Source organism: Macrobrachium nipponense, chromosome 30 (assembly GCF_015104395.2).
Source record: "Macrobrachium nipponense isolate FS-2020 chromosome 30, ASM1510439v2, whole genome shotgun sequence".
Classification (NCBI taxonomy): domain Eukaryota; kingdom Metazoa; phylum Arthropoda; class Malacostraca; order Decapoda; family Palaemonidae; genus Macrobrachium; species Macrobrachium nipponense.
Window position 1 is genome coordinate 35,755,637 of NC_087218.1, and position 18,751 is coordinate 35,774,387.

Consider the following 18,751-nt stretch of genomic DNA (forward strand, 5'->3'; position numbering starts at 1 on the left):
ACCGATTTCATAATGGCTGTATGTATTTCATCGGAATACCTTTGTATGATACGAAACATCGTCATGCAACGGAGAATGTAATTTTGCACGGTATGAAGGGTTTATTGTTTTTCTATAGTTTTTTTTTCAATTTCCTTTCTCGATTGCTGGCAGTCGTTGAAAGATTTTTATATAAATGAATATATACATATTCCTGCGTGATATGTTTTCTAGAATTAATTTCTTCGTACCTTAACCTATTTTCTGGATGTGTGTATATAATACACACACACACACACACACACACACACACACATATATATATATATATATATATATATATATATATATATATATATATAGTATATACTATATATATTTTTATAAATATACATATATAATCAGTTCTACATAATCCACAAACACATACACACAATATATGAATATATATATATATATATATATATATATATATATATATATATATATATATATATATATATATATATATATTATATATATATATATATATATATATATATATATATATATATATATATATATATATATATATATATAATGCCATCAAAGGGGATTGTTGAACTGTCTCTCCACTATGGAAGTGATGTGTCAATGATGAATGCGATTGAAAGAAAAACATTGGAAGCTGATTTGTTACTTAATATAAATGTAGCATGAGAAAAAAATGAAAAAATAAAGAATCGTTAAAATAAGTTGACAAGATGCTAAAAACGTCAGAATATTTTTAGAAGGTTCAAACGTGTGTGTGTGTGTGTGAGAGAGAGAGAGAGAGAGAGAGAGAGAGAGAGAGAGAGAGAATACGGGGGTCACGTTTTAATAATTAATATGACGTACGCGTCCATCACAGCTCTGATCAGTCAGAAACCATTTAGCCAGCACAAGATTAAATGTTTCAGAATATTATTTCCATGGAATTCGCATTGCGCAATCTTTTTGTCTTATCATCGTTCATTTGGCAACTTTGAATTCTTATACATAACGCCCACCGTTTCTACATACGCTGCTTATACATTTATGTATTTCCTGTTTTTGTATAGACTTTCGAATGAGCATCCAAATGTAAATAAAAAACTCAGGAAGGGGAGAGAGAGAGAGAGAACCACCACATAACCAGAAAGGTGAACAATCTATGTAAAATTGCGTGTGGCTGATCACTCGTATAAACTAAAAACAAGGGATTTACAGTCTTTTGAGACGTAACATGAGAGAGAGGGGGGGGGAGAGGGGGGGGGGAGGAAACAGCCACGCACGCACGCAGTCTTGTACGCAACGCAATATGGGTTCTTGGCCACATTTCCTGTAAACCACAAGGAAGAAGATTAAGTAGTGATAGTAACAAAGGAAATTTGCCTTTGGAACGGCTCTGATGACGATGCTGCCAAAAGCAGGGGTGAATGTCCGTGAGTTTACCGTCATACTGCTCGCTATCCCTTACCAACTCATCAGAAGGACCACGGCTTACGTGTGGTACTAGAGACGTTGTACTATAGAGGCTTTCATTAAAACACAAAGGAAAAACGAAACATCCGAGACAACAAAAGAAAGTAAAAGAAACAAATGAAGAATGCAAACATGCGTGAAGCGTCACTTCCTCCTCCTTCTACTATAGTCAAAATGCAGACGTCACGCGAGGGAAAAATGGACTTGGAACTACGCGCAGCGCGACTGGCGTAATTTCGCCTAGACGTGCGCCATATAAATATATCAATTAGATAGAAGGGGAACTCGCTCGCGATGCTGTGATCCACGCGAGGGTTGAATTTAATTATTCGTTTATTAGATATGGAATACTGTGACAAGACAATTAATTAATGTGGAAAAAAAATGACTCAAAAGAGTTTGCAAACACGGCATTTTGGGACTTCGAAATCGAGCCGGATAAGATGATCTGACGATTTCGACATCAAAGAACGAAATAAACTTTTATTAACTTCAAGGAAACTCTCTTGCGTAAAAGAGAGAGAGAGAGAGAGAGAGGAGAGAGAGAGAGAGACGAGAGAGAGGAGAGAGAGAGAGAGAGAGAGAGAGAGAAGAGAGAGAGAGAGGACTGTCACATAAGGATAAACTGTTGTCAATATTTTCCCACTGTACACGAATCTGCAGCCTCACAATTTAATAATAATAATAATAATAATAATAATAATAATAATAATAATAATAATAATAATAATAATAATAATAATAAGACGAGGTAACAGTCACACCTGCAGAAAAAAGATCTTGGGGGCAGGTTGGTAAAAGTAATTAACCTGGGATAGGGTGGGGGTGGGGATGGGGGGGGGGGTGAAGGGGGAGCCAATCAGAGGGGTTACGATATTGCTGAGTCAGCAATGGCCATCCAGGACACAAGATGTGTCTACCTGTGTCACGCAGTCAAGAGAGAGAGAGAGAGAGAGAGAGAGAGAGAGAGAGAGAGAGAGAGAAGAGAGAGGAGAAAGAATGTAGTGGGTGGGTCACTATTACTATTATCGACCTGACCAGACCGGCAGGAGCGGGTTGGGGGTGGGTTGGGGGGGGGGGGGGGGGGGGGGGGGGCGGGGGGTGGGGGGGGGGGGTATAGAGATGGGAGCTTCCTGAATCTCCAGCTCTCCACGTGGTGTTTTGGTGCAAGGCGTATAGTGTGTGTGTATGTGCCGTTGACCCGACGCGACGTCTTCGTGGAGTAGTGTTTTGCCAAAAAAGGAAGGCCTCTGTGCTTTCTTAGTGCTTTGCAAAGCACTGGGAAGATGAAAACCAACTCCGATACGTTGTTTGAATCATTAAGAACTGTTCGAAATTATTAGTCACAAGTAGAAGCATCTCCAAGCGTAGTATTTTGTGTTACTGAGAGTTCTGTGTCTACGAAAGACTCTCCCGTGCAAAACAAGAGGCCGTGGTAGCATAAGGCTGACTCATTCTCCTAACAACAGCGTGACAAGAAAAAAAATATATAAAAGGTCACAGTACTAACAAGAGATGACGTCAGCATAACGCCAGCTTAATCTAAGAAGAAAATATATATAATAAAAACACTGCAAAATCTATCATTACTCTTCTCTAACTCCAATCTCACTAATGTGTGCGACCAGCAAAAAAATAAGCTGAAAACATCGGAAAAGTGATAAATGGCACACAAAATGGCGAAATACGCCAGAAAAAAACATGGAACAGAGTAACTGAGTGCGCTGGTGACCTCGAGTCAAGATGTAATGATTTAAGTGATATTGAAGAATTTTTTTTTTCCATTGGTCATCTTTCACCCCCGTCTCCTTTATTCGACAGAGAAGCAGAATTAACGCAAATCAGGTAAGACCCTACGAGATAGGCCTAGGTACAGATTTCTTTTTATTTCAGATGAAACAATCAATGAATCACTGTAATCAAAATATGATTATAAAACAATAACAATCATTGTCTTTCACGCCAGGAAGGCAACACGCTAAAATGGGCTAATTAGTGAATTATAAGAATGTATCATACCCTACCAATCTTTTCACCCACCTGTGTGTATGTGCACATGTCCCTGTATGCGCTCATGTATATGTGTATCTATGCACGTACCTATCCATATATTTCATTCCTACCCGCCCCCCCCCCTTTCTCTAATACTTGTATGTGCCGCTGTAAACGATATTTATCTATATAATATACCAGGCACATATGCACGTACGTGCGCGCAATACAAGAGAGAGAGAGAGAGAGAGAGAGAGAGAGAGAGAGAGAGAGAGAAAGTCGATAACATCGGAAAGTAAACATGAAGGGGTCCACGGTGAGTAACCCATACATTACTCATTCCTCCGAAAGCAATTAGCACCAACTCGATCACGGAGGGGAGAAGAAGAAGAAGAAGAAGAAGAAGAAGAAGAGTGGCGATCTCCCTATCGGGTGTGTGACCTCCAGCGGCCATATTGAAAGGTCTCGGTCCAGCTAATAGTACTATACTTTATTACTATTATTATTTTCAAGAAGTAAGCCTAGGTGCCAAAGTGACTCTTATCACAGCAAAAACAGGAAAAACTTTCGTATAAGACTATACCAAGGTTTCAGCGAAGCGGATCGCTAGGCCTAATGAAGCTCGTTCCATGGGAAAAACTAAATAAACCTGCCATGAAAGTTTCTTCAAGATAAAACTGAGACTAAGAATGAAACAGAATGCCAAAATCTTATGAATCCTCTATGAAAAGTGAAGGAGAGTATGTCAGAATTGTTTCAAATATTACACGCACGAGTTACGTGAATAAAGGAATTCTTCCGCCGCATAATAAGGCCTCAGTCTAATCCGGTAATACATAGGTATGTACTCTCTATTTCAAACTTTATAGTTTGAAGATAGGACTCAAACTATACACTCAGGGGGTAAGAAGAGTTAGGATTATGCAGTTCTTAGGTTCAAAATGTTGCCTCAAACCCATCTTAATCACACTGAACAACGGAAATGAAGTCAGAACTCCGAAGTATTGTAATGTGCAAGCGTACGTAACCCAGAGTAGTCTTCTCTGCCGTGCCATCTACCGCATAAAAAGAAAAAAAAAAAAAGTCACGATACATTTGCTTATAATGGGGTGATTTGTCAGAATTCCTGGTCGTTCCTTTGCGTGAATTGTCACCTTTGATCATATACACCTCATTTTCTTGTCATGGTTATTAATGAGCAATTAGATATATTTATGAATGCGGATAAATTGATTAACATCAGTGCATTTTCCAGTTTTGGATCTTTATAAATTGTTTTTTTTTTTTTTGACAGCTCAGAGTAAAATAAACTCTCTCGCACATATACTATAGTAGATTCACATCAACCGTGCATTTGACGTCTAGGCCAGTCCCTTACGACGCTCTTGATAAGGCAATCACAGGGCTGGAAACTCTCAGTCTCTCTCGAGAGTTCACGTAGGGAAGATGAATGTTCCACCTCTCCTGAAAGAGCCAATCAGGAGCGTCGTAAGGGACTGGCCTAGACGTCAAATGTACGGTTGATGTGAATCTACTATAGGTGAGACCCATTACAGCTGATCACGTACCTAGTACTAAGCCACTGCTAAAGTCAAAAGCCATACAGTTGGATTTAACTGAACCTGCTTTCAGCGTTTTTAGCCCTAAGTATAAATTGTCTAGAGACCCATTCTTTCTAAAAACTTCTTAAGGCCCCCATACATTGAACGAATGTGGTTATCGACCCACACACACATTATTCACAGTGTGAACCATTTCCGCACCGATTTCAGTTTGAACAAAGATTTTGTCTCGAGAAGACATGCCATCATCTCTAGAAGAGAAGCGCGCGATAGCGTTGTATCGGCAGACAAACTCATACATTGAACCAAGTATATTTAAAGGACCTTGCATTATTGAACTAAAATGGAATAAGATAAGGTGCCGGGGGCTCAGCTGTGTTCTGTGACGTCTCCTGCAGACTCCTGAGTGTATATGTGACGCTGTCCTGCAGCTATGACCTGGACCATCGGCCTTATTGTTCATGCCTCGTTTTTGGATTCCTAACACTACATTTATGAAAGTAGGCTAATATTTATGTCCTTATGGCTATATTTCCAAAATACAAATACATATGATATATATGGGAATATAATAGCAATGGAAATAAAAATTTACGCATGATATGCGTAAGCTTTTATTCCTAACATTTCATTGGAAATCTTATTGCAATTAACTCCCTCTCTCTCTCTCTCTCACTCGTTTCAATCAAGCGATTTTTCAAGATTACTGAACAATTTGTTTTCATCTAAATATTACTAAACAATATTTTTTATCTTTTGCACACCTTCGCTACGAAATTTTTCCTTCTTAGAGTTCAATATTTTTATTCTAAAATGAAGCCTACATCTAATAAAAACAAGCTCATTACCTCCTCGGAACATCAATATTGGCGGCCTTGAATATGTCAGTAAGATTTGAAACTGCTCCGACTACTGGTTTTAGAGTATCACCATGGAAAATTTTGATTAAATCTTCCATTTCTTATAGATTTTCTCTAAAATAATTAGGTGGCCTATATAATACCTGTCTTTTACATATGATATCCAGTCCTCGCCTGTTTCATCTACATTAGCTGAGCTTAATGATGTATACTTATTTCTCAATTTAAAAGCTACGAACCCTCCCCAGTAACTTAAGGACTCATTTCCTATCAGGGCTTCAGGCTCTATCACTATTAAATTTTCTACTTGATCTTCCTGAGCCTCAATCTCATTGTTAACAGGCAGATGGTGCTTCATGAGACACGCAGAGATACATAACTCGGAATCTAGATCATTGGGATTAACATTTGAGCTTTGAGATGGACCACTTACATTTAAGCACTCTGTAGTGACACAAGATGTAGCTTCATCATAACTACAAACATCAAGACCCTGACTGGTTAAACTATTGTCTCTACCCACTATGCATAACCCGATACTCTGTGTTGTGTGTGTCCATCCGCCTGTGGTGTTTTTGTCTTGGTAACACTGCGTCCCTGGCTTTAGATAGTTACATTCAGGTTACATTCAACGATTATAATAATATCCTATTTCGAATATTATCGGTGTAATTCACAAACAGTAAATTATTAAAACAATTTTCAGTTGCAAATGTACACCCAGATATCCTTTTATTTACCTAAAACTTACAAATAGCGTAACTATCAAAAGCCCGGGACGCAGTGTTACCATACAAAAACACCACAGGCGGATGGACAGATGAAAAAAAAACAGAGTATAGTCCATATTTAAATTCCTAAGGTGACTGATGATCATGACAATGATCAATTTGCCGTATGAAAGAAAAGAGACGTTCGACTGTGTCTTGACATAGCCGAATTGTCAACAGGCACTCTAATCCATACAGTTCATGCAACATGTTAAACAATCTTTTTACTGATTTAGATGAAATAATAACGCCGTTCTGGAACGGAGACATTTTGTCTTTCACTTTAGCATTACTAGCAAAATCCATTATTTGATCAAGTATTTCGACTTGACGTGGACTGTTCGAGAAAGCATCTCTACTTTTCTTATTTCATGCACAGGTTCATCAAGTCAAATCCCTTTTCATCGCTCTGGCATTTCGATTTCGTGAAAATATAAACCGCATGCTTCAGTAACTTGTATATATATATATATATATATATATATCTTATATATATATATATATATATATATATATCTATAACAGATTTAACAACATACATTTTTCGTAGTTTATCCATATGAAATCAGGACGTATTTCGAAGCAACCAAACCTTTTTAAAATATAATTTAAAGCTCAAGAAATAGTATTATTTAAGCAAACGAAAACATTTTTGCAAAATTCTCTCTCTTTCTCCATCCGATCTTCAGAGACATTCTTCCGATCGTGGCTAAAGATTTACTTGCATGAGAAATATAATTGATTAATTCATATAATCTCATATTTTTCTAAGTGAGCTTATTCATAAACAGTCGGTTAGTTGACCATAATGCTACATGAAACACACATATGCCTAGTAAACCAAACTAAAGTGACGAGATATTAGTGATAGGCTTACCTGAGGCAACAGTAACATTATTATAAAGATTTTGTGTCGGTATGGCATCTTTTAAATTTCGGGCAGTCTTAGGGCAGTAATTAAGCAATTCGTGCCTAAGGTTTCTGGCAAAATCATTGGGTTGGAAATGTGACGAACAAATTCGTGCAGTTTTGGCATTGATACCATCACTTCTTTTGCATATATTCACCCACTTCTTACATAGTTCTGCATCTTTTGGGAAACTGTAGAATCCAATTTTTTTCACTTCCATCAGTTATATTGGCGTTATAGGAACTGGAGCACCCATGTATGGCACATATTACCATGATGAATCTGTCCTCACAAATAAAAACATAAACATGTGAAAAAACGCGGGATATTTCGAAACCACCTCAGTGTCGCCTGGCTGAACTCTCCATGTCTCCAGGTGACGTCATGCGCATGAGCGTTGAAAACGGGACCTCTTAAGTAACGACCTGTGTATGACAGACTTGAGTCGCAAGCCAGCAACCTGGTCGTGACGTATTCCCGCCGAGATCGTTCAAACACGAAGTTCCGCCCACTTTTGCTCTCAGACAAATCCATACACAGTGTTTTTGCGAACGATAAAGACAGTCGTTCAGTTTATTTTCCTTGCTTAATAGGCCATGTAATCCTAGATCAGTCCACTTTAACACCTTGGCATACTTTAACACATCTTTGCAGATTCTCTCTCTCTCTCTGTCAGTAGAATCTTCGTTTTATTAACTCAATGAGCTACCGTTTAACTTCACGGCTTAGTCAGTCTCCCTCGTTGTCATGGTAACCTTAGTAAGTCGAAATGTCAACATTCTTAATATAATATAATCAGAGATATCTGAAGATGGAACTTTACACTCAATAGTAAAGAAAACTGCAATAAATAAATATTTACTTAAAATAATGATAATTCTAACCTCATATGAAACGCTGAACTTACGAAATACAAACCACATCCAATTGAAAGCAGATTAACATAGTTTTTATTAATAATTAATGAAAAAGAAAGCAGATTAATATGGCTTTTGATTTATACAATTTAATTCTAGTTTTCTAGCTGCAATTCAGTTTCTCAGTCGATACACTCACAGGACGTTTAGAAAGTCATGAATGAAATTCTGCTGTGTTGTTACTCACTCATTCACAAAACCTGTGTCCTTAATAATATATTTTCACTGCATATAATAACAGTCTTACTCTGTATCTATGGTCTTATCCTGTTCACGGTTTGCATAAAACCTATTTGTATATATTTTTACACATTTTCACCGATAACCTGCTTCCAAGTGTAGGAAACAGAATTTAATATACTACACCTGTCTTCTATAATAGATAAGATTTTAATTTTTCGTCTTTCGTACACTAATTAATTTCATGTATATACATTAATTCAAAAGAGTAACTGTATTCTTAAGATGCAAGACATTACCGTCTGCTGTTTTTTATTTATAATTTTGGCAAATATTAAGACAATTTATGCAACTCCATTTTGTTATTGCGTTTGCATGTGACAAATTGTGTCTATTATTTAAAATTGATGGTAATAATTAATAATAATAATCTGCCAATCAATAGTGCAGTTTATACAACAATCTACGCGTCTGGTGAAAGCTTGCAATGATTGCTCTTCTTCGGCGCTCATTCTAACCAAGAAGGTTTTGTTCTAACCCGTGGAAATAGACCTAACGCAAACACGCCACGGTAATAATGGGAATCCTTTATTTTTAAACGCTTCAATTCCCCAAGCTGAAAAGGCCATTAAACAAAAATCCTAGGTAATCCGTGAATAAAAGAATAACCATAAAGATCAGCGTTCGTAATTAGCTTCGCATATTTTTGTGATTGACAAAAGATGTCCCTGTAGTGTCGAGAAAAGAGAAATTAAGAGAAAATGGGCTATTGTGGATGGCATAATAGAAAACGCATATTTTGAATCCCAATTAGCGTGATTCGGATGAATATTCATTTAAAACTTCACTGGTTGGTTTGTCCATTGGTATCGCAATGAATCGCGTCCTTCTAAGAATTTTAAACTACAGACAATAAGAATGAGAAGGAAATCTAGACCGTTGATGATATAAACTTGAAAAGCTGCATCAAGAACAGATTCTGAATCTTTTGTCACGCAGTTTATCTGAAGAAGATGATAAAGAAGAAGATGAAGAAGAAGAAGAAGAAGAAGAAGAAGAAGAAGAAGAAGAAGAAGAAACCCATTATCTACAACACATCATAATGCAAAAGCGATGTTTACGAAGGATTTGGCAGAATTTGTCGCCGTTCATTTTGCGTGATTTCTCGCCGTTGGCAATAATTGAGGACTTATTAATTATCGGAAAGTTAGTCTCTCTCTCTCTCTCTCTCTCTCTCTCTCTCTCTTATATGCTTACTAGCTGACGTATCCAGCGTTGCGCGTTAAAAACTCAAAGCGTTAGAACTCACCCAGACCGTAGAACACATGCAAAGCATAGAACACACCTGGATATTTATCTATCCCAAATGAATACGGATGTAAAAATATAAAACTTTTCACAGAAAATATATGATTAATAAACTTAAATCTAAAATGCACAGTATTATTATCAAATAAATTAATTAACACTTATACAATCATCTATACGAGTGAAATGAAATCGTCTTGTTCACTGCAAGATGATAAATTGGAAGACTTGTCGAGTTAGCTTCCCTTAATACAGACTTTCTTTTTATTTTTACAGATTACCAGAAGGTTCTACCGACACCGAGTTATATTCGTTTCCAGAAACGTTCAGAAGGTTATACAGAGTTCTGTTCGACTAAACTTAGGCTTCAATGTCATTTGCAATGTCACTGTTCATTTCAGTGACCCCAAAAACTACGGATTAGACATTAACATCTCTCGTTTTCTGTAACTTTTATATGTCATCCTTTCCCACCCCCATAGTATTCTTTTTCAGTTAGTAAGTCATATATACACCAAGTTTGGTTGAAATTGCTCCGTGCGTTTCAGAGTTATGCTGGAACATACACACATACATCCGTTTTTATATATATAGATTCTAGCTTGAGTGAATATACTATGTATGTCTCTCTCTCTCTCTCTCTCTCTTTATCAGTGAATTCTTATCTTTTAATATACTTGCTTATCCAATCTTCCTTGGCTGCCATGGCAACTGCAAAGCCTTTTTTCTTCTTCTTCTTTTGCAAGCAATTCCAGACGCGTCACGTAAAGTAAACAATATTCCCTCAATGAAGATACATTTTTTAAAAATATCACGAAAGAATATTTTAGGATCGTTCCAACTGCATTTGAATTGATGAGATTTCGCAATAGTAGGAACGTAAGCGAAGACGGGTAAAAGAATTAATGACGCGTTTCGTACGTAAATCAAAAGAAATCATTAAGTAAAAAATAAGTAAATAAATACACGAGACGTTTTCGCTGACATCAAACCAGAGACATCAAAGGGAAAATATGCAATTACAAGATAACTCCTCTCTTTTTTGAATATCCTCTACGGAGACATCATGACCATCCCCACTATTCCCCCTCCCAATTCCCCATTTTTCCCTCCCACCTCCCCACTACCCCTACATCCTCCTCCCGCTTTCCACATACCACTTCTCCTCCCCCTCCCTACACCCCAATATCCTCCTCCCCTCCCCCTCCCTACCACCCTACATCATCTCCCCTCTCCACCATCCCACTTCCCCTCTCCTCCCTACCACCCCTATATTTTTCCTCCATTCCCCCTCCTAACAGCCCTACATACTCCACCCTCCCCACCAACCCTAACGACCTCTCCCCCTTCCACCACCCTGCAAACTTCCCCTCCCCTCCCTCCCCTCCCTACCACCCCAACTTCCCCTCCCCCTCCTTACCACCCTATATCCTCCTCCCCCTTCCCCTCCCCTCCCTTCAAACCCTAACCTCCCAAAATCCCCTCCCCCTCCCACCTCCACTTCCCCTCCCCTCCCTATCACCCCTATATTCTCCTCCTCCTCACCTCTCTCCCCTCCCTACCAACCGTACATCCTCCTCCCCCTCTCAACTTCCCCTCACCTCTCCCCGCAACTTCTCCTTCCTAGATCTACCACCCCTACATCTTCCTCCTCCTCGCAACCGTACCCTCTTCCCCGCCACCCACTTCCCCTCCCACGCACGGCCGTCTTCTTTTCCCCATACTGATTGCCATTTCAATATGAATTCCATTTCCTGGACGCTACAAAAGCGGCGAATTCCTCGTAGTAGATCAGGAGTATTGTGTTCACACGGTTCCTCCATATTGGTACACAGCTTGGAGGTGTACCATTGTCCACACGGTCCTCCTATTGGTACTCACTTGGTGTATACCATTGTGTTCACACGGTTCCTCCATATTGGTACACAGCTTGGAGGTGTAGTACCATTGCGTTCACACGGTTCCTCTGTATTGGTACACAGCTTGGAAGTGTAATACCATTGCGTTTACACGTTTGCTCCGTATTGGTACACAGGTGTACCGTCAGGCAGTTTCCACTGTCGCCTATTGGTATACCAGTGTCGAAAAACGTGAATATTATTAATTCCAAATTTAGCAAAATAATACGGCTTTTCAGGTTTACTTTATCATTTCAATGACGTTTTCCAAATAAAAAAGGATTAAACTATGTATATATAGTGTCTGTGTGTACGTGTGCATGTCCGTGTGTGCGTGTGAGTGCATGCGCGCAGGGACGAGCTTGTTTGGATAGCATACAGGTAACTTTATGACATGCCCACTCGTACGTTCATGTCCTAACGACAGACGAACATAAAAAAAAAAATGACATTTTCTCGAGAGTGATTCAAAGATACACCAGCCAGTCAGTTCCAGGAGAGAGAGAGAGAGAGAGAGAGAGAGAGAGAGAGAGAGAAGAGAGAGAGAGAGAGCTGCAATTGAAGTCGATCAACTGCCTAATCCTCCAATCAAGAAGGAAACTCCTGTTTGTCCCATGAAACTGATTTAACGAACAACAAAGACATCCGGGAATTTTATCTTTTTTTTCATTTATTTTTTTTTTTTTAATGTGGCTTCTCGTCATGCGAAAGCGGAATAACATTGCATGAAAGGGACAGTGGATTAGTCTCCGAAAAGATGAGAGAGAGAGTGAGAGAGAGAGAGAGAGAGAGAGAGAGAGAGTGAGAGAATGCAATTTCATCTGTATATGCGTTCGGGAGCTTCCGAAAGCAATGATGGGAATTTGCTTTTTCTCTGTGGCTTATTGCACACACACACACACACACACACACACACACACACACATATGTATATATATATATGTGTGTTTATATATATATATATATATATATATATATATATATATATATATATATATATATATGCTATGTATGTATAATATATATATATGTATGTATATAATATATATATATATATATATATATATATATATATATATATATATATATATGTATATATATATATATATATATATATATATATATATTGTGTGTGTGTGTGTGTGTGTGTGTGTGTGTGTGTGTGTGTGGAGAAACTATATCAACGAATAAGCTAAAAATGCAAATAAAACTGGCATAAATAATAATAATAATAATAATAATAATAATAATAATAATAATAATAATAATATGAAGGACACAAGAGAAGAGATTATAAGATTCCAGTTTGACATTACGTATTATTATACGAGAAGGCAACATATAATGACATCATGCAAGCAAGAAATATTACCTGCGTAATCATGTAATGACGCAAAAAAAAAAATCACCTTTTTTTCAACCCCTCACTATTTAGATCAGCTTATATTTTTTCTTCTTTCTTTTGCTTTATTTTTTATATATAAAAATTTTGTTACTGCAGTGTTACGAACCGAGAGAGGTCGGTCCGCTTCAGGTTCGATATAATGATAAACAAAAAAAATTCAACACCAACAGCTGAAATTGGGGATACGAATATAGAAGGATACACAAACACAACAAAGGTTTATTGACAAGCTTACTAACAAAGATAAATGCAGAATGGTGTCTCCTATTTACATAAAAAAGGCAAAATCTTACAATGCGTGAACTGGGGAAGAAGTGAGGTAATTCAAATACTTGCTGGCCAGATTTGCGACTCGAAGCGATGGCTTCACAAAGGAGAACTGTAATTGTAGATGTCTTCTTCACACCGTATTGCAGAAAACAATGTCTACTCTTGATACTTCAACAGGAACTCCTCAAAAACCTCTTGTAAAACGTTTCTTCTCTGAAGTCTTGCTCTACGTCGAAATGCCTCGGTCGTCCACTCCTGACGACGACTTGAACAGAAGGGTTCACAACTCTCGAGCGACTTTTCCTCCTCTGATCCTTCGTTGGTTCCTTCTTCTCTTATCTCTCTCTGTGACGATCTCTGACTGTCTGATCTCGTTACTCTGTGACTAACTGATGATCTGCTTTCTCCTACTTCGTCCGTCGTATTTATACAGCATTCTGGGGGCGCGGCCTACGGCGAACGTCACAGACTCCCGAGATTACCGGAACGATTTAGAAGTTTCTCGACGAAGTATTGCATCAGAAGTCGCGGCGTTTCTCACGACACTTCGACGCCTGTTGTGTTCCACAACACTCCTGCCGATTCTAGAACCATCATGAGAACAGGCGCCTCCAACACATGCGCGAAAGCCTCCGTGTTGCAGAACTTCTCGAAGATGAATTTTCCTTTCCTTTATCTTTCTTTGCTATAAAGCAATTACCATGACACGTTCCCCCCCAAAAAGAAAAAAAATAAATTCAACTGATTTTATTTTTTCCAAAGAGAAACAAAAATTAAACAGCAGGGGAACAATTCTGCATAAAGCTTTAATACTTCTAACGGTCATTAGGCTACTCATTCTGAAAAATCTCTAGAGAGCTACCTGCTATAACATTATCCTTCTCTCTTACTTTTCCGTTTTCTGAACTCTGATTAAAACTTTGAAAGGCTAAAACACCTCTTGCGTTTTCTCAAAACTAATTTCTGTCAGTAACACTGTCACATAGAAAACTGGCGGTGGCAAGTTTACATTCATTGACTTTGCTCTACTCTTACCCACATTAATTCTATAATGTGCATTAATTTTCCCCTCTCCTCTAACACTGAAAAAGGACCTTCGAACTTATAAGGTAAAGAGGGACCTTCTTTCTGGATTAGTACTAAACCTTATCTCTTACACAGAAACTTCTCTCTTTTGCTCTAAGATCATGTTTCCCTTTAGTTTCCCCTTGACTTCCGTTCTCCTTCGCTAGTTGCCAAACATCTCTTAAATTGTTTTTATGATACTCTAGATTAGTTGTGCAATCTTCTCTACCCTTACTTACAGACAAAAGTCCGACCATATTGATAAATACATTCTCAAACAGCTTAGAACATATCTCTTTACGTCACTTTTCATCTTAGGCCAAAAGTACGCCCTACTGATACACTTGAAAGTTTTATTTACTCCTAAATGTCCTTGCTCATCATGTGGTAACTTCAAAACAAGTTCAAGAAAGTTCCTAGGAACCACTAATTGTTCGGTGATTTCCCCATTACTACCTGACTTAGGTCGAACATAACGACACAAAACTTCGACCTTTAAACAAAAAGTTTCCTTACACACATCATTGAGATCATCATCCAGCTCACATTAAAAAATTCAGGTTAGTGTCTCATCCTCTCTCTGAAAATTGACTAGCTCATCCTTATCCATGCCTAATTCATCACCTTAACTAGTGTACTACTAGATACCAGTACACTTACTACGTTACTCTCGACAGCTACGCCTTCCCCTTGGCTATCACTGTCAACGATAGAGTTAGGTTTCTCAGCCACACTTATGCCAAGATCAACCTCGCCACCTCTATCACAATCGTTCGAATCCACGAACTCACTCACGTTCGAATCCACGAACTCACTCTCGTTCGAATCCTTGAACAAATTATGACCGTAGTGCATGTCTATCTAAACCCGACCTAGTTACTACCATTTCAGACACTGGAATATCCCTCACAACAGGATTCACATTCTTGGATAAAGCTAAGTCATTACTGACAATGTCAATGCCATCAACAGGCAAACTGTCAACAACTGCAAGTTTCACTTCTCGTGGACGCGCCTACCTCTGACTTTCCTAAAAGTTCAACTTCAAACAAAAGGGGCAAAGAACACAAGTGTTAGGAAATCACCTAACATGACTTTTTCTTCCATATTGATTTCTGCCCTGTTCGGCACACTCTCTCTCCTAATCAGTGAGACAGCAGCTCCTGTGTCTCGAAGCAAGACTACTTCTCTCGAACACACTCCTCCAAGAGAGGAAACTACACCTTCTGACAGAAATTCACCAAAAAATATCCTAGTTTCTCTCATCACATCATTCCTACTTGAGGAAAGGTTAACTAGCGATACTGGTTTCTTACCGTCCTTCCTTTCTACTGCACAATTTCTCGCTAAATACCCTTTCCCATTACATCGGAAACAAGCTAATTGTGAGCCACTAGATGCCATTTTACTCTTACAAACCTTAGACATATGACCAGGTTTTCCGCATGTATAACAGGAATAGTCACTTTACTTCGCATTGCTATTACTAGAACTGAAACCTTTACTGCTTTGTACTCTACCAGACGAAGGATTATTTCGTTTCTTAATAACACTCAAATCATGAGTTAGACTATATTCGTCAGCTAACCTAGTTGCTCCTGCAAAAGATACTTCTCGCCTATCCTCTATATAAAGCTTAATCTCAGGGGATACGTTATCTTTGAAGTTTTCTAACAACACTAAGTTCTTCAAACCATCAAAATCATCAACTTTAGCAGAAGTTAACCAATCAAAAAACAGCCTTTCTAACTTCTTACCGTATTCTACATACGTAATATTTTCATCCTTTCTCGAAATTTGTTTCTAAATTTCTTACGGTACGCCTCCGATACTACTAACTATACGCGCTAAGAACAGTTTCTTTCACAATATCATAATTATCACATTCCTCCTTAGACATGCAACTATACACAGTATGCGCCCTACCACTCAAAACTAACTGTAAATATAAAGTCCACATTTCTTTAGGAGAACCTACTCTTTCCATTAACTTCTCAAAACGCATGAAACATTTCGTTACGTCTTCCTCATCAAACTTTGGTACTAATTTCAGCACTGCACTCATGCCTAACCTATCCGCCTCGTTTTCGTTCTCGCCTGTCCGACTGTTACGAGTACTTTCCCTTAACCGAGCAATTTCCAACTCATGCATATGTTCTTTCTCTCTTTCTTCCTGCTGCATTACCAACATTTCTCTCTCTTGCTGCATTTTCATTACTCCTCTCTCCTTTCCTCCTTGCTGCCATTTCCCTTCTCAAGCTGCCTTCTTCTCTCTTCAGCCGCTCTTTCATCTCTCTCATACTTCTCTCTTTCTTTCTTTTCAATATACTCACGGAGATCATTCCCCTCTAGACCTAGCAAGGTCGCCATAATGTTACGAATCGAGAGAGGTTGGTCCGCTTCAGGTTCGATATAATGATAAACAAAAAAAAATTCAACACCAACAGTTGAAATTGGGGATACGAATATAGAAAGATACACAAACAAACACAACAAAGGTTTATTTACAAGCTTACTAACAAAGATAAATGCAGAATGGTGTCTCCTAACATAAAAAAAGGCAAAATCTTACAATGCGTGAACTGGGGAAGAAGTGAGGTAATTCAAATACTTACTGGCCAGTTTTGCAACTCGAAGCGATGGCTTCACAAAGAACTGTAATTGTAGATGTCTTCTTCACACCGTATTGCAGAAAACAATGTCTTTAAATTTTTTCCTTGATACTTGAAGGAGGCCAGGAAACATCCTCAAAAAACATCTTGTAAAAACGTTTTCTTCTCTGAAGTCTTGCTCTACGTCGAAATGCCTCGGTCGTCCACTCCTGACGACGACTTGACCAGAATTCAACCAACTCTCAAGCGACTTCCTCTCTGATCCTTCGTTGGTTCCTTCTTCTCTTATCTCTCTCTGACGATCTCTGCTGCTGATCTCTCACTGATAATCTGATCTGTGGCTCTTACTGATGATCTCTTACTCTGTGACTAACTGATGATCTACTTTCTCCTACTTCGTCCGTCGTATTTATATGGCATTCTGGGGGCGTGGCCTACGGCGAACGTCACAGACTCCTGAGATTACCGGAAAGATTCAGAAGTTTCTCGACGAAGTATTGCATCAGAAGTCGCGGCGTTTTTCACGACACTTCGACGCCTGTTGTGTTCCACAACACTCCTGCCAATTCTAGAACCATCATGAGAACAGGCGCCTCCAACACACGCACGAAAGCCTCCGTGTTGCAGAACTTCTCGAAGATGCGTTTTCCTTTCCTTTATCTTTCTTTGCTATAAAGCAATTACCGTGACATGCAGCTGTGCATGATATCTTACAAAAATGTAAGAAAATACGACTGTAGGTTTGTTGGGTCCAGAGGTAATACTACTACTACTACTACTACTACTACTACTACTACTAATAATAATAATAACTAATAATAATAATAATAATAATACCTAATAGGTTTGCTGGGTCCAAACGTAGTAATAATAATAATAATAATACATGGTTGGCTTATACCAGCATGGACTTTTTCCCAAAGCATAGTAAGAGGCACTGAAGGGTACAAGAGACCTGGCGTGGACCCCTGCATTCAGACCAACCAACAGGGCAAAATAATCTTGCTAACCAAAATTCATCCATTGCTGCTACTTCAGCTCTTAACGAAGAACTTAAAAATTATTCATTTTTCTTAAAGATGGTTATAGGATGTCTGTCTGTCTGTCTGTCTGTAAAAGTTGCAAAGGCTTTAATTACACGTAATCGAGAGGATTTCTCCCAGTAAATCTAGGGAACAAAGAGGAAGAAGAAAAGGGAGTAAAAGAAGAAGAAAAAGAAGAAGAACGAGAGAGAAGTGAAGGTTAGAAGAACGAAGAAAAAAAAGACAAAGAAGAAGAAGAAGAAAGAGACGACGGCGAAAGAGAAGAAGTAAAAGGAGAAGAAGAAGAAGAAGAAGAAAAAAAGGAGAAGATAAGAGAAGAGGAACGAAGAAGAAGAAGAAGAAGAAGAAGAAGAAGAAGAAGAATAAAAAGAAAAAGAACGACGAAAGAAGAAGAAGACGGAGAAGAGAGAAGAAGTAGAAGGAGATGAAGAAGAAGAAGAAAAAGGAGAAGAAGAAGAAGAAGAAGAAGAAGAAGTAAAAACGAAATGAAGATGAAGA

At 38.3% G+C, this 18,751-nt stretch overlaps 1 protein-coding gene across 1 annotated transcript in view; it reads left to right on the forward strand.

Moving 5' to 3' along the window:
• The first annotated feature begins 3,108 nt into the window (after positions 1–3,108).
• Positions 3,109–18,751, forward strand: part of LOC135202433 (uncharacterized) — a 44,688-nt gene continuing 29,045 nt past the window's right edge. The window contains exon 1 of the mRNA XM_064231829.1: positions 3,109–3,306. The gene's annotated coding sequence lies outside the window, so the exon portion shown is untranslated. The remainder of the gene's footprint in view (positions 3,307–18,751) is intronic.